Source organism: Leptonotus elevatus, chromosome 21 (assembly GCF_054856555.1).
Source record: "Leptonotus elevatus isolate MCC_2025b chromosome 21, RoL_Lele_1.0, whole genome shotgun sequence".
In the NCBI taxonomy this organism is placed as follows: Eukaryota; Metazoa; Chordata; class Actinopteri; order Syngnathiformes; family Syngnathidae; genus Leptonotus; species Leptonotus elevatus.
Window position 1 is genome coordinate 16,223,586 of NC_141259.1, and position 24,012 is coordinate 16,247,597.

A 24,012-nucleotide genomic window follows, 5' to 3' on the forward strand; every position below is an offset into this window, starting at 1 on the left:
CTGTGTTCGGGCAGACGCGATTCACATTACATCCGTGTCGTTGTTACTCTAACATGCTCGGGCGATGTGCAAAAAAGTATCGAGGCAGGACGTGAACACGCTCACATTGTCGTACGAGGCTTCGGGGGTCACAAAGTGAGGGGGGGGGGGGGGGGACAGACGGGCAGCAAGTCTGGAGTCACTCCACGTTTGAAAGCAATTGTCCCAGATTACGTTGGGAGAAAGCAAGCGTTTGTATTGCATCCATGTCGTTGCTCAGGAAATGTAGAAAAGTACTGCGGCATCGAGTTAAGGGAAGTCCGGTTTTCGTCAGAAAGCTTGAGGGTCGAATGTCGGTCCCGGTTCTCAAGTCACTTTTCTGTGTTGTATACGGTGAGGTATCGTTGCGGGGTGGTTGGATTGGAGCTGGCCTGCTGATTTGCAACTGCTTAACTGACGCGGACATTTAATACTCACTGGAGAAAAAAGATGGCTTTGAGGGGCTAGTGGGAAAAAGAGCGACTGTATTTTTTTTTTTGCAAATTTCTTCTAAAAATCTGTTTACGTTAGCGGCATTTCCGGCTCATGGAAGGTCTACCAGAAGTGGCAAATCCAGGTCCAGAAAGTAAAAAAAAAAAAACGCCACAGTTTGGCTTTAGCCCCTGGTGCTAGCATGGGAGCTAGCTAGGTAGCTAACTGTCTCAGGTTTTTTTACTTTCTGGACCTGGATTTGCCACTTCTGGTAGACCTTCCATGAGCCTGACAGGAGAGAATGAAAAGTGGGAAAATAGTACTTGGCATCTTTGTTCAAGCTCGCCACAACGCGAGACCGATGGACTTGCTGTTCCACGCCAAACTCCTCCAAGCGTGCCTTGATTCAGGATTATACGTCTATTTAAAGTCTGTTTGTCGTGTGCCGTACGACGTGTTTGTTGCGCAGGGAACACTTCTCAGTATAAATGGAAGAGGTCCAGCTTGGGTGCGGGGATGCCAGAACTTTGAAGGGCCTGGAACGTCCTCATCGTTTCATCAGGTTCATTATGAGAGCCGGCCAACACACACACACACACACACACACACACACACACACACGCACACACACACACACACACACACACACACACACACACACTATTTAATGGTGACACATGGTGGCCAGCGTTTCCTGCCAAGGCTGTTTATGGTACGAGGACGCCGGCGCGGTCACGACGTGCTAACACAATCATGGAGTCGACTCTGGAATGCTGCTTTTAAAATCTGACTATCCGCGTCTAATTAGCCATTTGCTAGCGCTTACCCTGTTCGGGGTCACGGGTGAGCTGGCAAGGGAAGCAGCCTACGATCCTGAATAGCAGATTTGAGACTGCTTTCTGGGGAGGTTCCCTAGCAATGATGTCATCCTTCCAATGTTGAAAGAATGGCCCTGCGATGCGATTGGCTGGCAACCAGTTCAGCTAAAACTCACCCATGACCTCTCGATAAGCGGTAGAGAAAATAAATGAATGGGTTGGATGACCATAATTCCCGAACCCAACTGTTTGTGTCTCGACACCGTTTGCCCGTCACATGCTAACATCCCATCTATTCTCGATGCTGTTTTTCCATCCAAAGTCACAAGTGAACTCGACCCGGTGAGAGAAGCAGGGTACACTTTGGACTGGTTGGGGACCGGTCAATTGCAGGGCGCGAGCCTTGGAAAAGGTTTCGATTGGGTTTGACATAGCAACGAGATAAACAGCATGTTAATTAGCATTCAAGATGGAAAATGTTCATTCAAGAAGCCAAAGATTAGTCAAAAAGTCTGATGCTAATTTTGAGCCGTTGACATTGCAGAATTTTGGCCTGTTCGATTTTTAACTAAAACTCGTTAGCCCCTCGGAGAAGGAATTCCCTGAGTAGAAGATGGAACAAAAGAATCCAGGTGAACGGAGAGAAATAATAAGTTACTGTTTACCAGTTTCCTCTCATTTGAAGGAGTTTTTGGACCAGATTTTCCAAAGGTGATATCACACAAAAGCATTCCTCAAAAAGGACATTTTTTCAAACAAATAAAGCTCAATTTCTCCAGAATTTTCACATTTGTGGCTGCCTTGTTGAAGTAGCCTCTCCAACCAGACTTTACATTGGAACAGATTTATATATATTTTTTTAATCCTCTCACATTTCTAATTGGAGCCTGCGATCAATACTTCCATGTTTACGAGTATAATCCAGAGGGGAGGGTTTTTCCTTTCTGGACCTGGATTTAACACCTCTGCTAAATTCCTCATAAAGTTAAAAAAAAGCGTATTATTATTATTTTTATTTTTTTTTACAAGGGACAGTTGACCTTTTTTTTGCTAAGCCGCTGAGAAATTTGACACCTGCTGAATTCATTATACATTTGATGAGTTTTAAACAATATTGTGTTGCTCTTTTAGAGAGTAATGATGGTTTAGCTGAAGAGGTTGAGGGGAAAACGTTCCGTCCCCTTTCCACGAAGCTCAATTCATCCAAGTAAATTACAGGCTTTGGAAAATCTGCTTGGTCAGGAACATCTTCTAGGGAAAAAAAGGAGATCAAATCTTGTTTACGAGAACTGTCTATGTATTAGGGCCACAATACTTGGTTGTTTTTTTTGAATGTGGGGGGCAATATTCTGAGAAAAAAACTCGCAATTTTTACGAGTTTTGAAAGTGGCAAATTTGCAAGGATTTTTTTTTGTAAATTTGCTACTTTATTAAGTGGCAAATTTTTGAGAAAAAAAATCATTTTTTGTAATTCTGATTTGTATGACGGTGTATTACAGCCAGAAATAAATATATATTTTTAGTGGGCGGGGGCAATATTCCGGGGGGGAAAAACGTTCACAGCCACAGCATGTGGTTGTGACCCTGGCGGAGGCGTTTGTGTAATGGACTGATAATGGGTGCAGGTGATGGCCGACTCCCGCTGCTGCTCTTCGCCGATTTCGCCCGAGCGGATGCGCATTGAATAAAAGCTTGCCAGCTTGACTCGCAAAACCCCCCCGAGGCGGCGGCTGACGGCGGGGCGGGCTGGAATCTCCGTTCACCTGCTGCCCCCGCTCGCTCGGGTTTGAGCGCAGGAAAGACGCCCGTGGCTTGAATTTGCAGCCCCGCCGATGCCGCGCGTCATTAAAGCGGAGGAAGGGCCGCCGAGCGCTTGGAACCCGGGCAGGTCGCGGCGGGCGGACTCACAATTGAGTTGGAACTCACGGAAATTGAAAACAGTCTTTGCGTAAAAAGTCAAAGCTCCATTTAGGTGCTCATGCAAAATTGGCAACAGGTGAAAAGCACGCTGGAGCGCACAAATAAACGATATCTTCTTCCACATGATTATTTATTTATTTATTTTTTTTATTTTTTTATTATAATTTTTTTTTTCTTTTTCTATAAAGAGCTCAGTATTGTTCATTCGGAAATGTCATCATCATTGCTCTTTTTTTATTTTTTATTACATGATTATTTATAACTTTGTGGCACCGTGGAAGAATTTTTGTGGCAGTTATTTTGTGGCCGAACCTCGTGCAGCATTGCATTCAATTTCTTCAAGAAAACCTAAAAGTGAAATCAATTCACAAGAGCGGACGTCTGGTTCATCAACCAAACACGTGAACTTTGTTCTCCTAATGTTCTGCAAAATGGGACGGAAATGACGACTTAATTCTAAGAAGTCTGAACCATGAGACACATGAGAGAAAATTTTGAAGATGAGATCATTTTATGGAAATGCCTTTGCGTACGTTTAAAATAGATTGAACGGTAAACGCCATCGAGACCTTCCCGTGCGGCAGTTATCGTACGTGATCAATTGCGCAGCGTTGACCTTGACCTCGGAAACCTTTATTAGCAAACAGCCGATGCGGTGTCGCCTCTTTATCCGCGCCGAGCGTCGCGGCAGTTTGTCGTCCCCTCATTAGCCCCGTTGAATAATAACACACGCACACACAAATGAGATCGCGGCCATTATGACCGCCATTACGCCGCTTCCGCCTTTTCTCTTAATTAGATTGTTGCTAAATGTTAGCAGATAAAACGCCGGCGAGAGAGAGTCGGTCGGCGTGTGGATTTACAAGCCCAGCTGAGCAGATGGCGATAAATTAGATATGAGGGGGCGGGGGAGGGACGGGGGGGGGGGGGGGGGGGGCTTCGGGTCCAAGTGATATATCCCAAACCTCGTTTGGCGGCGGAGGAAAATCAAGCCGCCGCCGCCGCCCTGACGAAGTGTCACATTCCGTTTCAATCAGATGCTGACAAGGTACGATGACAAGTACTTCAGCCCTCTCCTACTTTAGCTTTCTACGCGCGCGCGCGTGTGCGTGCAGCAGCAAATTCAAACCTTGTGAATAATGAAACGCTCTCAGAATTCAAACATAGTCAGTTATTCATTGAAACGGCAGCGAAATTTGGAAAGTTAATTCGATCTTTAACAATGAGGGGGAAAAAAATGATTTGATTTGAAAATTCAGTACCCAAAGCTAAGTTTACTCAGCAACATGAAATTTGCACAAACAAGTCTAATACGAGTTGTCCTACAAAAAAATCCCCAAGACGCCATTCCCCAAACAGCACAGGAAGTCCGCCATTTTGTTTGACATTTCAGCGGAATTGAGTCCATTTCCAGTCGTTCAAAATATTTGAAAATTCAGCATCCCAAGCCAAGAGATTCGGTACACGTGTCGATCATGAGTAAAGCTCGCCCCCCCCCCAAAAAAACTCAAGAAGCAACGCCCCAAAAGCCACAGCAGGTCAGAGGTCAGTTAGAAGTCAACAGTTTTGGCTGACTTCAGCAAATGTCCAGAAGTTGGTTAAAAGTTTTGAAAATTCCGCCCCTGAAGCCGCTTTGAAGTAGCAACTCGATATTTCAAGATCCAGCGTCATTTCCTGGTGTCATTCAAAGACAAATGAGTCCTTGAGATTTTGTCTCATTGCGACCCAATTTGAACTCGACAGACACCTGCTGATTCGACACGCTCCAAAAAAAACACCTTCAATTAAACAATAAGTATCTCATCGGAACCGAGAGAGGCTTTTTTTTTTTCAAACTGGAGCGCCCGAAAGTAGATTCGGGAGCGCACGTGTTGCTCATCCAGTCCCACGCTCCGGTTTTCCGATTCACTCCAGAGTGTTTAATTCTGCACTTTTATCCCAAATTCAAGCGCATTAGCCTCGTCTTGGGCGCCAGATTCATCACTGGGCTTTTTCTATTACGCCGCTCATCTAAATGCAAATTGGAAGTGTCCCCTTTTCCTCCAGCAGGAGGACGCTCCTGGCGCAGCATGCGCGTGCGACGCCGGCGGGAATTCAGACGCGTTCCTACGGCCTCTCGCTCTCTTTTTCTCTCTCGGAAATGCGATCTGAGCTGAAGAATGCTTTTGGTGTTGACTTTTTTGGCGGCGGGAGAAAAGATGCCGCTGATTGAACACGAGTGTAAAGCGGAGTCTCGGCGAGGCAGACGTGCTTTTTTTTTTTTTTGCAACCTGTCGCGGCGAAGACCCGAGCTTTTAGGAACGCTACGCAAATACGCCGACTCGACGTTTATGAGCTCTCCATCCGACACCGAGTCGAAATACAACAATGGCAGCCAAAATAAGTCGACTTTGCGATTTGTGCCTGTGAGGAAGAAAGAAAATAAAATCAATACGCGCATTTGTTCATTGGAATTGCCATCCTAATAATTCATGGGATTCTTGTGCGGTTTGAAAAATACAACAAAGCTTCATTTGTGTTAAATATCAACAACAACATCCTTTGACTTGGAAAAATAGGAACGATTTTAGAATCGGACAATTTACCTGCATGATCCCGTTGTTTTTGGAATTGATGTTCACATCATCTGTTTTAGAATTCAAACTGTTCAAAATCGATGTCAAAGTGCCTTCGGGCTCGCATTGCGAACATCACTGCTTAACTCACCTTTCCCGTTATGAGTGAGGCATATTTACACATCAAACTGAGGTGGTACGAAAAGAAGACAACATTTTTCAACCCTTATAAATCAAATAATATGAAAATGAATCAACAGCCCAAATGGCCCGTGTTGAGTTTTCCCAAATTTGCAGCAATAAAATGAAAATATGGACTTTCCCTATTCTTACCCGGCTGATTTCTTTGCGTCGGGAGTTTTAGACACGACCGAGACGGAGCGCCGACTTTTATCGTCGCCAAGCGTCTGCCGTCGGGTTGTTGAGCAACGTTTTAAATCTCCTCTGCGCATCGGCGCCGCCTCAAGTCGCCGATAAGAGACCGACAGGAAGTTTTTTTTTTTTTTTTTTTTTTTGTGGTCTTCTCTCCACTGGAGGCTAATTAAATATATTTCCCGTCTCAGCATAGCGCTGCAGCCGTTGCCGCAACATAAAGGAAGATTTAGTGGTGCAATTAACATTTTGGCGCCGGCGTAAGGAAACGTTGGGTTTAGACCTCAAGCGCACATCGGGTGCGAGTGGAGGAAGAACAAACAAATACATTAAGCTTTCATGAAAGATGAAAAAAAAAAAGTGGCCATGTGGGCGTGTTTGGTGGACGGATTTTTTCCCTTTTTTTTTTGAAGAATAATGATCTTATACCCTTTGCATATTTTTTGTTTCTTAACTTGACACATTTGAAATCGAATACTCGCATCACGTAGAACTATTATTGTGTAAACTATACTGCATCGCTGTATTGATTGATTGTAAAAGGTACAATGAAAAAAAATATATTGCATGATAGGAAGAGTGCTCATAAAAGTTTACACACCCTTGCTCAAAGCCAAACTGAATGTCGCGTCAACGTAACGTAACCAATCGTAATTAAGTCGTTTACGATATTTGTCCAAACGGAACAACATAGTCAAATATGATCCATTTTCGCCACACACATAACACATATTGAATTGGACTTGTTCATTCAAGTTTATTGAAATATTTGTGTTTTATAATATTAATTTTAAAAATTGATGAAGTTCAAATATTATTGTGATTACATTTCTTTTTTGCTCTAACTTAAAGCATAATAGAGCCAAACGTGAAAATTTCACATCCATTTAACATACAAATAACAACAATTCTGTCCTTTTGATCGTGGTGATCTTATTGCGAGGCATATTCCTTTTAAATCGAACTCGTACGCTTCATAACCAAGTTAAGAAAGAAACCTATGAGGGTTATTCCATGAAAACAGATGAGCATGTGCGCAAATGTTGCATTTCAAGTCGTTTCACTGAAATGACATCATGCGTCTTTCATCAGGAAAAAAAAAAGTATATTTATATCCGTTTCGCAGCAATTAGCATTAGAATGTAGCTACGCGTTCATCAATATTCACGTTCCTGGTGAAAACACTGTCAAAAAGAGCTTGTTGCAACGTGGCCCTGGTTGATCTCTTATACTCTGCTGCCTCTCTTATACTCTGCTGCCACCTGCTTGCCGTTATTTGTAGTAACTACCATTGCTTTAAGCGCCCTCTTCAGGTCAGAGGTTACATCAAAACCTATGAGGGTCATTCCATGAAAACAGATGCGCATGTGCGCATTTTGTTGCATTTCAAGTCGTTTCACTGAAAATGACATCATGCGTCTTTCATCAGGAAAAAAAAAGTATATTTATATCCGTTTCGCAGCAATTAGCATTAGAATGTAGCTACGCGTTCATCAATATTCACGTTCCTGGTGAAAACACGGTCAAAAAGAGCGTGTTGCAACGTGGCCCTGGTTGATCTCTTATACTCTGCTGCCTCTCTTATACTCTGCTGCCACCTGCTCGCCATTATTTGTAGTAACTACCATTGCTTTAAGCGTCCTCTTCAGGTCAGAGGTTACACCAAAACCTATGAGGGTCATTCCATGAAAACAGATGAGCATGTGCGCATTTTGTTGCATTTCAAGTCGTTTCACTGAAAATGAAATGAAAATGTTTCATCGTACGCAACAACTTGCCGGCAGAACGAGGCGGGAGTTGACGACGCAGTGTGGCGTTGTTGTTGATGCTGATGATGATGTGCGAGCGCGCGTCCGCTGTGGTCCAATAAGCATTTAGAAGAAATCATGCGAATCCGTGTGCTGCCCGGAGGTCTGCTTCATTATTTAAAGGCTCAAATGGCTTCAGTAGTGGACATGAAAAGGAGAATATTGCAGCGCTTTCATAATCACAAACTCACCGGCGCGCCATTTTTTACTCGCGGAAGAAATGTGCAGGCTTTGTGCTTTTTTTCTTCTTCCAAATAATCAATAATTCCTGGAGGGCAAATGTTGAAGTGATGAATAATGGACTCGTTTTAGTGACCATATTTGCTTCCACGAGAGGGTCGCTATATTAGAAACGGCTCTCATTGGAATGCGGTGCACTCGTGCACGGCTTCGAGCTACGTTCGCAATAATAAACACGCACCAGGGCGTCGTTTTTGTTTTAGCCCCCAGTTAAACGATGCAGGCGTACCTAATAAAGTGGGCTGGTCATGGGATCACTCCTTCGGCTGTCATGTTTTCAAATAGGGGTGTCAGAAGGAGTGCCTTACTTTTGAGTTCAAGTTCCTTTAACGTCACTAGTTTTTGTGACGACTTACTTGAAAAGCAACGCAACGGACACGCCCACGTCAAAATGGAGCAGTAAGAAATGTTATAATATATTATAGAAATATTTGTGGAGGCTTGCGGTCAAGTTGGATTTGACACATCTTTAAATGACTTCTGTCATGTTACATTAGACAGCTCTTAATATAAAAAGGAAAATGCACCAACATCTTACAAATGCAATTAGGCCATCTAGTGGCAGAAAAATGACCTCAGCACAAATCAATATCACACTTGCTTTTTAATTGAAACTCAATTTGATGAATTATTATGAAATTACAATGACTAAAAGATGCAGCCATATTTCTATTAGTTGAACACTTTTATGTTAACAAGAGTAGGAAACTTAAATATTTTATTTCGCTCCCGGCTGTTTTACGGGATTTTGACTTATTTTGCAAAGTCCACAGAATAGTGTGTTATATGAAAACATGGAACCTACCAAAAGAAAGATGAGAGTCTCTTCTTTCATCAGGAAAAAAAAAAGTATATTTATATCCGTTTCACAGCAATTAGCATTAGAATGTAGCTACGCGTTCATCAATATTCACGTTCCTGGTGAAAGCACTGTCAAAAAGAGCTTGTTGCAACGTGGCCCTGGTTGATCTCTTATACTCTGCTGCCACCTGCTCGCCGTTATTTGTAGTTTACTACCATTGCTTTAAGCGTCCTCTTCAGGTCAGAGGCTACATCAAAGCCTTGCATAACCCCCCCCCCCCCCCCCCCCCCCCCCCCGCCACGTATTTGGGAGTGAATGGCAAAGTAATAAAAACGTATTTTTATTATTTTTACGACAGCGGGCATCTTTTGAAAAGCGGTTTTCTTTTTGAGGAGGAATAAATGGAAGAGTTGGCGAAATGACGTTAAAAAACAGGAAGCATTTCATGGGTTAAGGTGACAGGACATCAACGCTCGTCGCTCGGCGCTATCGGCGCTATCGGCGTCCCAACAGAAACGGATTACTGTCAGTCGGGAGAAATGTGGACGGCTGCCGTAATGGATCCTCCTCACTGGGTCAGAACCGCCCATATCGCGTGCGCACGCCTTGGCTTATTGTGTTTTGAATTGCATCCGGCGAGGCGCGCCGGGGGAGTCGCAAGCCGCCGACGTCGTTAAGGTCCCGACCGGGCCGCGACGATTCCGCTTCCCGCCGAGTGATTGATAAAATGTTGTATGCTCTTAAATTCTCATAGATTTTCACATTAGGCGCGCTGCGAGTATTTCCTTCGAGTCGATGCGCGCAAGTCTTATTTTCCTTTTCCGCCGTGCCAGAGTCAGAACGCCAGCGCAACAAATGTCAGCCTGCGATGAATCAAATCAAAGCGCGCTTCGCCATCCGGTAGGAGTATTTACTGATAGATTTGATGCCGCTCGTATTTTGGAAATATCAAATTTCACAAAAACATTGTGAACAAAAACTCTTTTTTTGGATGCAGATGATGATTCAACGATTTGTCAAACCGCCACATATAGCGCCAACTACTGCCAAGGAGGACTTACAGCACGTCCCATTTTCTTTGCTTTAGTTATCGGCTGATATCGACAGAATGCCCGAATGCCCGATACCTAAAAATAAGGCCGGCATCGGCCCGATACCAATGGATGGTATTGGTACTCGGCCATCGCTCGTTCCGACATTTTGAAGGTCTGTAAAGGCATGGCAAGAAAGTCTCGGTGAGACGGCGGTTGGTGATTGGTGGAAAACCAGGAAGTGAGTAGCAAAGGTCATACAGAGCTTGAAACCCGAACCACCATCAATAAACCTTAACAAGTCAACCTCAACACCAAACTGTAAACCCTCAACTTCAAACTCGAATCATATCCACGAACCTTCAATTTTTATTCTAAACTCATACTTTTATGTTCTACTCCCCTAATCGTAATCCTATTTATCATTGATAGCATTATTATTATTATTATAGAACACCGTAACCATTAAACCTAAATTTAACTCAAACCCCTGACCTCAACCCTAATACTGAAATGTAACCCCTAAATCTTTAAATTAACTTTTTAATCTTAATCCTACTCTCATAACCCAAATTTTATACTATAAACTCGACTTTCCTAACCCTAATTGTAAACAGCACAAAACCCTAACCATAAACCCTCAATTTAAAAACCCTAACCCCTAAACTTAAACCCTAAATACAAACATCCCAATTCGAACCCTCGTGACCAAGCGCTTTGGAAATCATTTCATTCAACAGCTTTGCAGCGTCAGCGAGCAAAAACAATCAAATCAAAACTACAAATCCATTCGACTTTCTCGTGGGGACGTTGGAGGAGGAAGAAGAAAAGACACCTGGGAAGCCACAGGGAACGTTCCCCTGCCTCCTTTAAATATTTCTCATGTTCTTTTTTTTTTTTTCTTCTTCTTCATGGCAGACAAAAGACGCATTTCCCCCCCGCCTCGTTATTGCGTGTGAGGGAGACCAAAAGGCATTAAGGCTCTGCGGCTACGATCATCACATTATGCTACGCTAATGTCTGCCTGCGCTTCCCGCGCCCACAATCCCATCAACGTAACATTACAACGCACTGCCGTGTCATAACACGCTAACAAATCAACGCGTTTAGCCCCGAGGCTGCGCTCGGCGGTCACTACATGCTCGCCGCCGCCGCCGCCGCCGCCGCCGCCGCCGCCGCCGCGGCGCAACATTTTTCATTTCAATTCCACGTCATCTCTTCTGACGAGCGACTCGGGATGAGTAAAATGTCGGAATTGGCTTTTCTTGTAAGTTGTCAGATGTTCTTTTATCTCCCGACCCTCCCCGACGAGACCGCTCGGCCCAACTGCTGGTTTTGCCGCCCACGTCGTGCGTGACTCATTCGGGTTTCCTCCAGACGCGCTTTCAAGCAAACAAAAAAGCTCATGTCTCGATATGCAAGACGTCGGCTTAACTCTGACTTTGATTGTCGTCTCCTTGCTTTTAATGTTTTTCCTTCCTCCACCTTGAACTCAAATCGAACGCACCCGTTTAGCTACGCAGCTTCCTGTTTATTGGCTTTCATTTTGCAACGGGGTTTGTTTCAGTGATTTAATGGTATTTTTTTTTTTATGACTATTTAAAAAAAAAATTTTTTTAAATAAAATTGGTGTAATAAACAGATTTTGTTTTAGATTAGTTAGGAAATAACATTTTATACAAATTTGTAAAATACTAAGAAGAAATTGTACTTATTTGTAACAGAATTTTCTACAGCGGTGCAACAAGCAAAATTAAACAAGAAAATCATTCAAATCATTTCTTTTGTGGTACAACCAGATATAATGCAAATTGAAAAAAAGATTTATTTCAATTGACAATTGAAAGATCCCAATGATTATGTCGCTGTCAGGCCGCTTATGAATATCATATTCATTTTACCATCTTATCAGATCCCACAAACGACGAACCCTTTTTATGGATATTTGTAAACAATAACCGGCGTTAAGTTTGCACGTTGGGCTAAATTAATTACCCGCACCTTTTTGCTTCATCTTCCAGGATGCTGACGGCGACGGCGCCACCGGAGGGCCATCAGCGGCGGCAATCAAGCGGGTCGCCGCTGCTGCAATTATTAGCCGGCGGCGACGGCGCGGCCATCAGTCAGCCGGCTAATATTAAAAGGTGCGCTCCTTCGGGCTCCCCCGGCGACATAACTGCCCTAATCAAGCAGTTATCGCGCCGGAGGCCGGAGGGAGGCGGAGTAATGAGAAAGCAATATCCAAGATTAAGAATTAGTCTTTTCTGTAATGGCTCCGTCTCGCTGGGTCGATAGCGCGCCGTGCCGCCGCATGCACAAGTGGGCCGCCGCGCAGCGAGCGAGGAAAACAACATCATCATCGTCGTCGTCCTCGTCGGCGGCGTCAGCTCCGCGCGTCGGCGTAATCAATGAGGGGGTTTTGGCACATTATCGCGGGCCGATCACGACGTACAATATAAACACGCTGCGTGTCCACTTCACGGCCATTTATATCATTTATGGAAGCGTCGTCAAGCCGAGCAAAAAAGGAAACTTTTAAAAGCTCCGTTAGCTGCGCATGTCCTCGTTCGCATTTCAGGCGAGGCAACACAAGGCAGCTTTATTTACATAGCGCATTTCATACGCAAGGTGCTTCACATGGTTTAAAATATGAAATGGTTTTACTAAAATGACTACAAGAACGGAAACATTGATGATAAAAAGATTTTAATTAAAAGTATGGTGGGGAAAAGAATAGTTTTTTAACCTGGATTTAAAAGCAGGTTGTTCTATGTGTGTGTGTGCAGCATCACGGCTAAATGCTGATTCACCGTGTTTGCTTTGAACTCTGCTCTCCACTAACTGTCCTTATCTGGAGTGGTTGACATCCTGTTTGGCAGACAGAACTTTTTGTGCTGCCGCTCTGCTCCTCTCTCGTGTGGTGTTCCACAGGGTTCTATTTTAGAGCCGCTGCTGTTTTTAACGCATTCACTGCCCCTGGGTTCGAAAACATGCAATCTCCTTCCACTGCTACGTGGATGGCAGTCAGCTGAGCAAGAATGACAAAAAACAACAAAAGTATGTTCACTGACAGATCAATTTGACTTTAATTAAATTTTGATTCTTTACATCACACATTTAATTAAAATCTCTAACTGATTGATTAAATTAAAAAAGTAAAAAAAGTCATTTTATTGATTGATTGATTTATTCATTCATTCAATGTGCTCTTAACTGCATATCGCAAAGTGCCCAATGGGAACAAACTTGGCCATGATGTCATACGTCTGAAGTCTCTATTAGTCGGAAAAAAAAGCATGCACGCAAAAAACATGGACGTCCACTTAATATTGATTCTGACGAGTTCTTTGTCAGCTCCATTGCGGTCGGTTGCACACGAACCGTTAGAAATCACATAAAAGCACGCGTGTCCTCAACACTGTGACGAAAGTGACCAACGGGAACATTTTAAATATGAACTCAAATCAATGGCAAGGAGAAGAGCGTGCGCATTTTGAAGGTGTAAAAAGACATAAAAAAAAATACACATTGCAGGACGCTGCGATGCAAATACGACGTGACGCGTCGACATTGCGGCCGTTTTTCTGTTTATGATAAGCGAGTGTGGCCGTAAATGGTGTCAAAAACGTCTGACGATCGGCACGCCAAACGAGCCGCCGCTTTGCCGCCGACAGCCGCTGTCAAGCGCCGTCACTCCGGCTGCCGCTAACCAACGTTAATTCTGTGACAAGTGAAAATTAAACACGTCTGCCACTTCGCCGCGCTCACTTATTGTTGCGCCGTTGCTCAAATCGACAGTGAGCGCCCGTTTTTTTGTGGGGGCCGAGCTCGTGAGAATTCGCAATATAGAGAGACCATAAATAAACATTTCTCATTGTGTTGTTTTAACAAAAGAAAAATGAACTCAATGCCAAAAAATGTTCAACCAAAACATTATTTTGTGTAATGAAAATATATGTGAAACAACATAGCTAGCTGAAGCTAGCGTCGATGTTACGGCAATTACAAACCTTCAAACAACTCCAGCAACAACACACACAAAACATAATACGACAAAAGATAATATATTTAACCATTAAAAATGCTCAAACGGAACAATATATTCTGTCGAATGAAAATATATTCGCTTATACTCTGAAACAGCCTAAACGGGCTAATAGAAATGACGAGAATTATATGAAAAAAAACGCTAATTTCACACACATGGAGCAACAAACCATACTGACAGAATACAACAGATGATAATTAAACTGTCATTTTGTCTAACAAATGCCTGCTTGTTAATATATATATATATATATAAATATATATATAAATATATATATAAATATAAATATAAATATATATATATAAATATATATATATAAATATATATATATAAATATATATATATATAAATATATATATATAAATATATAAATATATATACATATATATATATATAAATATATATATATAAATATATATATATATATATAAATATATATATATATATAAATATATATATATATATATAAATATATATATATATATATAAATATATATATATATATATAAATATATATATATATATATAAATATATATATATATAAATATATATATATATATATAAATATATATATATATATATAAATATATATATATATATATATAAATATATATATATAAATATATATATAAATATATATATATATATATATATATAAATATATATATATATATATATATATATATATATATATATATATATATATATATATAAAAAAAAATATATATATATATATATATATATATATATATATATATATATATATATATATATATTTTTTTTTTTTTTTATATATATATATATATATATATAAAAAATATATGGAAAGTGTGCCACTCTAAATTTGAACTTGTCTGTATACTGTAAAAATAAACTCCAGCAAATATACAGTAGAGAAGTTCACCGTTGTTCCAAACGTAAAAGTCTGAACATTGAATCTCGTCTTTCGAACCTTGACAGAAACCTCAGCACGCTACTGAGTGCTAACCCGTAGCATTCCCACTTCGCCGGCCGAGTGCCAATTAGGCTTCCACCTTTTCCGGCCGTCTCAAACATCTTGTCAGAAAGCAGGAGGAGGGTGGTAAAAAAAAAAGAAGAACAAAAAAAAAAACTCCTCGCTAGCGTGGCAATCAACTTCTTCCTGGAGGAATTTGGAAGAAATTTCACACCACTGACCAAGAAAAGGAAAAAGTTGGCTATTTAGGACAGTACCTTTTGTACCTTTTGTGTCTTAATGGCAAAGCCACAACAACAAAATAGTTACGTGGACTTCTTAGCAACGCATCAAAACAATTTTTTTTGTCGCAGGTGAATCTGATTTCGGAACATCACAGCGAATGTCGAAAGTGACGGCGACTTGATTCTTTTTAAGTGCGCTTGGTAAAAAATGATTAAGACCCGTTGAGGCGCCATCATGAGACCACGTCACGTGCCCGCCGCTTCTCCCGCGGCCGCCTCCAGACGCCGACGCTGATTTCCCCCGAGTGAGCGTTAATTATGTAATTCATGCTCACATCCAGATAACGCCGCGTGCGCGCGTGTTCGCCGCGTGTCACTTATTTGTGTCTTTTCTTCTCTTTCCGCTTTCACGCGGCGTTCGCACGTCGGGGTCATGCACTTGGGAAGCAAAAGAACAATGCAATGTCATCAAAGTGTCAAACAGCTACTGAAGTGCGCTAACGCTAACGCTAACCAACGTGGGTTGTTTTTGGTTTGTTCCTATTTCTTATGGAACCAAAAAGGTGCCAGATCGCTGTTTGATTGTTGTTGTTTGTGTTGCCTGCGAGTCATTGAACAAAAACATCATGGCTAGCGTGCAAGCTAACGCGGGCTCTATCTTATTTCAGAATCAAAAGAGCACATCTGTGTCATTAATCTAAGCAGCAGTATAGTCAGCTAATTAGCCACCTGCTAAGTAGGACTCGTTTTACGCATCTATTTCGGAGGCGTTTTACAAGCTGAAATGTAAATTACGGCTGATGTTCATTTCCCTTCCAAGCAATTTACACGTCCCGTTGCGGCTTTTCCACTGACACGCCAAACTACTACATTTGCAATTTTATCAATCATTCTGTACTGTTTTTTTTTTTTTTTTTACTTCTATTGTTCCCAATAAAACTTGTGGCACTCTGAAGTATACGTGTTACATCTGGTGAAAAGATCTATATGTACTTTTATTTAAAAATTTCTCTTGCATCTTATAAGTATATTTAAGTACAAGTATATTTATTTGACATTAAAGTTGGCCTAGCATCTTGTATCTCACAAGGTTGAAGAGAAACATGAAATACATCTATCACTCATTTTTTTTTACTTACGCGTGATGATTCGATGTAAAGAATTTATTATAAGAAATGAAGCTAAAGCTAAACATGAAATTAACTTTGTTTGTTTTTTAATTTGAATTTCCTCTATTTTGTTTCAATCACAAAGCTAGGCACGTTAGCCTCGGCCTAACATTGCCATCAGTTATGCTAACTAGCCTAGCATGAAAATACTAATATTGACTCATAAAGTTGAAGACATATTAAATAAGTCATTTACTTTTTTTTTTTTATTAAGTCAATCGCTAGTTTTCATACCTCAATTAGCACATTTCAAGATTACGGCATGTTAGCCTTCATTTTGTATTGCTGGTTGGCTGGTCCTGCCATAAGCTATGCAAATTAGCTTAGCATGAACATAGAGATACAGTATGCCAAATACTGGAACGTTGTTCATTTGTGGTCAATCGGATATCCTTGACTTGCACGGCTGTTATTGCAAGACATTATTTATGCTGCATTCGAGGATGGTCGGAAGTCAGACTTTTTCCGAGTTCAAACTAGGAAGTGTGAACGGGAACGCCCCTTCGAACTCGGAAAATCCACCTGCAAAGTCAGAAGAAGAAAAAAAGTACCCTGACTTCTTGGACGGACTCAAATGTGACGTCACTCTTCAATGGCGAACCTCTTTTACTCGAGTATAAAACTAGACAGCTTTCGTCATTCATAAATATTCGACATAACTTCACGTAACGCAACGTACGTGACAGTATGCCGCCATCTCCCTGCGTGAAATTAGACGGTGAACTACTGAACTGTATGGGATGCTTACGAAAAAAAGATCAAAACAATAAATGAAGCAAAATTGCGAGAATTTAAGTTTGCTGGAGGTCAAAATGAGTTTTGAGGACCGAAAATAAAAAACAATTTATAGCTATTCGCCATTTTGGTTGTTTACTTGGAACGCTTTCAGGTCGGAACTCGGAAAAAACAACTCGGATACGTCCGACGGAATGCAGCATTAGCCTTCATGTCATTTTGTTAGCACAGACGCAAGCTAATTCGATTCTTGAACATTTTACAGTCACATTCCAGCGTATTTATTTAGCATTACTACTTTTTTTTGGTGTATTTTTATTTTCACTTCTTCTTGTTCTTGTCATTGCCGGCTAACAACATCAATGGGATGCCCTTGATTTCTATAACTGTATTTTAGCTATTAGCTTTTGCGCAGCCTTGTTAGCCATAGCGCTTTTTTTATGTAATTATAGTTACGTTCCTGCGCCGACGCACTCGACATGATGCATCATGTATGGCGTTCTCAAACGTATTTCTACATTTCGATCAACTCAATGGCAACCTGGAAAATAAATGACAGCCAAGAATCGTTGTTTCCCCAGAGCTGATAATGATAATAATAATACTAATCAAAAGAAAGCGGCGTCCAATGTGTTGTTGTTTCGAACCTGACGCGAGAGCAGAAGGACAAAGCGACATTCGCCTCAGTCTTCGCTCAAGCTTATCTTGCAATAACAAATGCTTCACATAAAATGTCATGGTTGTGGGGGGGGCAGGATTGTGGATTGGTTTTGGAAGGGAAGGGGGAGCGGGGGGGGGGGGGGGCATCATCTGTTTCTCCTTTTTTGCGCATAACAAAGTGAAGGGCCGCCTCCCTGGCGTTGTTGACTTGAAGAAAAAAGCGGAAGTGATAAAGCGCGGCGTTGCTGCTGTTAAATAGACTAAGAAATCATCTTGACACCCGGCCAGGGCGCGCCGTCTTACGGGCGCCACTTCCTCAAGGTCAAGTGGGAACGCTTCCGCGCCGGCCCAGTGATGAATAGCAGTGGGGCCGATGAGAGATTTGGCCGCGAGGCGAATGCGCGGCGCTTACCGCTCAGGTGAGGAAAGACGTTCCGTCAAACACAAAAAAGAAGGAAATCCAACAGGTGGCAAGAAGTTGTGATGTGAATGAAGTCCAAGTTCAAATGAAGGACGGCAAAAAAGGGCGAGTACGCTGACCGTTTGCGTATTGGCAGTTGGCCATTTGCAAATGAAATAACTCACTGGCGGCCATCTTGCATAAAGCATAAAGACGTGAACAATCAAATTGAGTGACATGATATTGATTTTTTTTTTAGTTTGTTAAAGTTATTTACTTTTCTGAACTAAAGGGTCACTTTTAGTGGTTGAATCAAGGCATGGGCTGATGCAAAAATATTGCAGTATTAAAATGGCAGCTCTAAAATGAAATGTATAAACAAATATTTGGGTAAATAAATCCGCATTTTTCACCCCCAGTGAACACCATTTATTTTATTTTTAAACAAACTATAGATACAGTACAAATATGTACCATGTTAAGTTTAAAGAAATAAATGTTAGATTTGTCATCTGTTTTAATTCTTCTTAATAAGTGAGAATGTCCCATCACGAGCTCTTTTTAGAAGAGACCCATGGGGCTACTCATATTGTCCCTGGGGCAAACTAGGATCCACTGGCACCATTTCTTAGTGGCATACGGGCTTTAAGGCATCCGTGTTTGCAAAGTGTCTCTTTGGTCCAGCTCCCTCCCTCACACCCTCCGCCCTCCTCTTTGTGTAACTGCTCAGCCCTCGCCTCTCTGCTCACTGAGAACTTCATTTCAACGAGGTTGCTTGTTTACTCAACTCTGCAAGCAGCCATTAATATTGTGCCCTTCTGAGAAGTCCCCTCCCAATAATAACAAGATCTCACTATTAGCGGTTATTGAAACATTGACTTTTTGTCAAACCGATAAATCGGCGCATGCCTAATTGAATCTCATGCTTGATTCATTTTTGCCATCTCAATGTTGTGCTTTGAAAAACTCCGCGGAAATTAAGCGCCGACTGCATAGACACAGCACGCCGCATTGGCCCGCAGGTGCCGGCGTGCCGCTTGGTCTGGTCCTAATGAAATCCAATGAATCCCCCGCCGTAGCCCGGGTGCAAATCGTTGGAGACGACCTGTGGGCTCGCCCGACTAAAAGTCGTTCACGCGTGTGACAGCAAATCTTTGCCGAGGCCGCTCGCAGTCTGGATGACGTGTCGAAGGTAAAGATGGAGCTTGTGCTGTTGTTATGGAATCGTTTTGGAAGCAATGAATCTATTGATTATTCAAATGATTAATCAACTAATCAGATTCATTAAAAAAAAGAAAAAAAAAGTTTATTAACCAATAATTATTTCGTATAGGGATGAAAACAAAATGGGTGGGATTGATTACCGGTTCAGCAAATATCTTATTTTGAATTAACGCAGAAGATAATGAGTCAGGCGATGACATTTTCGTAATTGTAATTAATCACATGGCATCAATAGTTAGCTCACGATTAATCACAAATTTTGTATCTGGTCTAAATATACAATTAAAAAAAAAAGGTCTTCACACTCTTGTTAACAAAAGTGGAAAAAAATGTCAAACTCATTGAAATAGTTCAAATGAATTTTTGACGTCTATAGCCGTCAACGGCAGTGAAAGAGTTAATGAAGGACGAAAGAAATCAGCTGTGCTGAAATCAGAGAATTTGGACAATTTTAACTAAAAAATGGCTCCAAACGATGACTTGATTATTGAAATATTGGTCGATTCATTTGGTAATCAATGACTTGTCAGTTCATGGAAACATTTTGTCAGCTCTCGATGGCGCTTCCACAAGTTCGTTAGCAGGTGGAAAGAAAACCCGGATCAAGAATCTCTCGTGCGGAGAATTTGTGGGACGCAAACCAAAAAGAGACCCAGGTGGCCTCGTTGGGCTTTTTTTAAAGAGTTTATCTGCAACGCTGGGCCCGTCAAAAAAAGAAGAAGCCGATTGCAGGTTTTTCCGTATCAAGCAAGCCAACAAAAGCTGCCTTTGAAATGTTCACACAGGAGACGGTCGGGAAAGTCATTCAATAAAAGTGAATGAAACGTGCAAACAAAAATGAAGAACAAACGTGGATTGAGAGTCAAGCCCGATTTGTGACTCGACACTTTGTGAGCGCTTGTTTTGAATCCGCTTTGCAAATCATGCGTTTAGAAAATGAAGGAATCCCCTCCATCGTCACTTTTCACCAACATTTGAAATGCAAGAATGAAAAAAAATGATGTTGAAAAATATTTGCTGCTATGATTTACGCCGCAGTTGCCAAAACATTCCTAATAAAAAAAAAAAAACGGCACTCATAAAATAACCACCAGAGGGTGATAGAACTGCACCAACGGAATACAACCTCGCTTTTTCAACCGATGTGCTGCTTTTAATATCATGACGACGACGATATGGTGGCCATTTTAATATCACGATATTGCCGTGACTTCCTTGACGTAACAACGTATGAAAGTTAACGAATGTTCATGAGTTTTGGTCCCTGCAAACTGTTGTTATCCCGACACTGTTCACCAGAATTTTTTGCTCCAATATTTATGAATCGACTTGTGATCTTGCCATTTTTTTTTTAGCAAGTTAGCTTCCGGTTAGCATCCTGCTCCGATAACAACAGCGGGAAACTGAACGGACAAAAGAAGTCAAAAGGCAATTGATCCTTTCGAGCAGTACAATGAATTTGATCCCTGCTGAAATGTTCTCATGTGCCGCGTGTCCCGCCTTCTAATTTTGTTATTATAGCTCGCGACTCCCTCGTGGCACACGGCAGTGCTCATTTGAGCCCCCCCCCCCCCCCCACGCCCCCCCCCCAATATGAAATGTGAAAGTATCCCTTATATTATGCGTGCTCATTTTTCTAACAGTTTTTCTGCACCTTCATTTTCACACTGTTGTTAAAAGTAATCGGAAATCCGTCAAGTCATTCCCGATCATTCGCCGTCACTGACCGTTGTCAAGGTGACTCACCCGAGTGCAGACCAAGGAGACTCTCTTCGCTATCGATTCCACGTAAGCCTCCCGACGGACGGCGGCGGACATTTTTTTTTTTTTTTCCCATTCAACTTTATCGGAGAAGACCAAAGAAGCATCTCGCCATCGACTCATCGAGGAGGCTTAGCGCGCCAGAGAAGCAGAAGACGCTCGCAGCCAATGAGGATCCAGCAAGACAAAAAAAAAAGACAAACGTTCTCGTCTTTTGGTCTTACAGAGCAAATTATCGTTCATGCTTGACTTGTTTTGTTTCAGAGAAGGTTAACGTGCTTATTTACCGATTTGAAAATTTGCCATAAAGTAAAGTAAAGTTTGACATTGAAAATAATAATAATAAAATCTTATGAATCTCATACCGGTTTTAATATTATCCGTGAAAAATATTTACGAGTTAAAATATGAAAGAACCCGTAAAATAAGAGTTTTGTATTCCACTTTCCACATCGGACTATTTGACAGAAAAATGGTCATAAAATATGATTCTAAATTAAAAAAAAATTATACAAATCTTTCAAATAACCACCTCAGGCAAATGAAGACATAGAACCGATCCCGATCCATCCGATCCCATCGGTGTAAATTTTTGTGTCTCCGATTAGACCGATTGCGGCTCAACGTTGCCAAACAGAACCCGTCGACCTTTTGGCTTTTCTTGCCAATGAGTCTGACGATTCCACTCCACTTCCCCGAATTTCATCCAAATCGGTTCTGCTTCGCACACAGTGGCCTCACTGTCCTTCCCTGCACCCGGTCCGGTCCGGTCCGGTCCGGTCTCAGCTCTCCGTCTCGTTGGCCTGCTGAATGCCGGCAAGACTTTCAAGTGTTTTGCATCCGATCTGGCCGAATGTGGTGGCGGAGGTGCAACCACAACACGCGCACACACGCACACACACACGCACACACACACAAGTGGCATGTGTGTGTGTTTGATTGTAAGGATGCATTAGACGGGAACTCGCCAGAGGATGTAAAGTGCACATCGTGATGGAACAAATGGAATGGAAGAAGTCCACAAGCAGTCGGCGTGGCTGCGGGAATTCTCATCCAAATAAGCATCTGCTTGCTGCAGAAGGGGGGGGGGGGGGGGGGGGGGGGAGAGGTCAGGCTGGGGGTGCGAGGGGGGCGGGGGGGTCAGTGTTGCATGTGTGATCCCTTGTTTCTCTGCAAATCAGATTCCCGCAAGCCGCTGGGATTGTTGCCTCTAATCCTGGTCCACTCGGGCGGGCGGGCGAAGAGAGGAGAGGAGGAGGAGAAGAGGAGAAGAGGAGAGGAGGAGGAGAAGAGGAGAAGAGGAGAGGAGGAGGAGGAGAGGAGCACTCGATCTCCGCAGATCGCGCGGATGCGGCGTGTGTGCAAACAAACGCTTTTACAAGCTCAGCAACTGACTGCACTTTTAGCGCACACACCCACGCACACACGCGCACACGCGGAGGTCGTCACTCCCTCACAACACTCACACACACACACACACTCGAGTGTTTGGGATCAAAGTGCCACAAGCACTTCCGTCACTGCCGCCACAAACGGGGTCAAGCCAATCAACTCAATTAATGGCAAGCCGGAGGACGCACAAGGGCGCATTTCGCCCTAATTCGCGCCTCCAAGGAATAGGAGGACTTCACAGGGAACGCCGGCAGGAGCGAGAGCGGGGGGGGGGGGGGGACAGGACAGGACACACTTGACTTACCCTCAGCGGGACGCTTGACGAGCACGTAAAATCCAAACAGCCCGGCTCGGTCCTGCAAAGTCTCCTCCGAAAGCTTCCCCTTCCTCCTCGTCCTCCTCCTCTTCCTCCTCTTCCTCCTTCTTCACGTTGAATTCCCAACCTCGTCGTCCTGCCGCTTCGATCTCATGCTCTCTCCCACTTCCAACACGCGCAGTGAACGCGACCGCCGCTACTGGCACGATGAGCGAGCTGAGCGAGCGTGCGTGAGCGTGCGCGCGCGCGCGGGTTGGAGAGACCTGCAGGAAAAAAAAAGAAGCGGTGCTGCTGCACGCGCGCGCTCTGCAGACTGACGGCTGAGAGCTGGCGCGTGCGTGCGCGTGTGCGAGAGAGAGAGAGAGAGAAGAGGGAGAGAGAGAGAGCGAGAATACACACACACACACACGCGCGCAGTGGTCATCTGCAAGAGTGTCTTTTGACTGCACACAATGAGACACTTAACACAAAGGTCACTTTATTAGGTACACCTATTATCCAATACCTCGCGTTAAATTTTTGCAGTGCTTCTCAATTATTTGAACCCCCTCCACCCCCAAGAAGAAAAATAATATTTTGCCCCCCCCCCCCCAACCCCCCAACTATCCACCAAAAGTATAAATAGTATCATTTGTCTATAAACTTGTTTTAAGTACACTTCTGCGTGTTAATATTTTCTTTGACAATGAAAGCGCCATTGCCATCTACTGTAGCGGTGTGCAATTACACTTTAGAGTAAGGCAAAAAAAAAAAAAAAAAAAGGTCCCTGGGATAAAACGCGCTATCCACCCACCCTGATATCTTTTGTAAAGATTTTGTGATTTACAATAAATAATAGATGTGTCACTCGATTAGTGTAAAAAGAAGGTCAGATTAGCAAATGATTGCAAATATGTTTTAAAACATACTTGCAAGTACTTATAAATGTAATAATGAAACAAAATGTCATCTAAATCTTGTGAATATTTGTATATTTTTTTTACTTAAAAAGTGTTGGTTTGTCTGCTTTTATATATGAAAACATTCGACAATGCATGCTTTTAAGTGGCCCGATACCAAAAATGCAGCCTCCTTGGCGGAGGTAATAAAGCTCAGTTGGTGGTCGAATGTGGTTGCGCAACCTCAATATAA

The 24,012-nt window shown here is 42.4% G+C and overlaps 1 protein-coding gene across 1 annotated transcript in view; it reads right to left on the reverse strand.

The window, feature by feature from the left end:
• Positions 1 to 23,387, reverse strand: part of LOC147156153 (cadherin-12-like) — a 99,488-nt gene extending 76,101 nt beyond the window's left edge. The window contains exon 1 of the mRNA XM_086065560.1: positions 22,870 to 23,387. The gene's annotated coding sequence lies outside the window, so the exon portion shown is untranslated. The remainder of the gene's footprint in view (positions 1 to 22,869) is intronic.
• Between the last annotated feature and the right edge of the window lie 625 nt (positions 23,388 to 24,012).